Source organism: Galeopterus variegatus, unplaced genomic scaffold, assembly GCF_000696425.1.
Source record: "Galeopterus variegatus unplaced genomic scaffold, G_variegatus-3.0.2 Scaffold10534, whole genome shotgun sequence".
Lineage (NCBI taxonomy): Eukaryota > Metazoa > Chordata > Mammalia > Dermoptera > Cynocephalidae > Galeopterus > Galeopterus variegatus.
In genome coordinates, this window is record NW_007736645.1 from 55,540 (window position 1) to 56,404 (window position 865).

Sequence of the window (865 nt, forward strand, 5' to 3'; positions counted from 1 at the left end):
GGTTTGGAAGGACGCTTTAGAAAGCACAAAAAGGAAACAAAATCTTTGGAGTATTTTACAAATTTGAAAACCTTGGGTGTTAATAAGTATTTGGGGTATGAATTAGGCTCCAAAGTTCAATGACATCTCAGATTGAGAGACAGGGCCATTCACTGGTCCAGGCAAACTGAATTTTTCTTGCGCATTGTGTAACTGGGGTGAGAGCAAAACTTAAGATTCAATCTGACTTCATGATAGCCTCTTCAGGCTGCCCAAGTTCAGGCTGTCCTCTGGTAATGCCATCACATTTCCAGGATTTACTGTATTATTATTTCCAATTACCTATGAAACCGATTGAACTCACAACATTTGCTCACTTTACATAAGCAGTTATCATAAATGAAGGAAAATAGCACAACATTGAAACTGAAGAATGCGATATAATTAAAATTATTTTAAATATATACATAAATATAGGAATCTCGAAAGAAACAAAGATATTAAAAATTGGCTATAATCATTAAAACTGACATTTTGAAACATGATTCATTCAAACACATATTTTTGAAAAGTCTAAGTTTTCATTCTGTTTGTCTTAAAAAAGAAAAAAAAATTCTGGAAACATTCCCTGACTTTGTTTAGTTATTTATCTGGTTTTAAGAAAACATGAAGTCTCTGTTCACCAACGAAAACAAACTCCTGAAAGGTTCAATTTAGCTACAAGGGAGATACCAACAATTATAATCAACCTTGATGTCCTTACGTTTCTAACATGTCTAAACAAAGTATTTCTTTTTTAGCTGGAGATGCTGAGACTAAACTGATGACATATGGAAATTGTGAAAATACCCAAAGGCAGAAAAGAGGCTTCCCTGGGACAGAACTA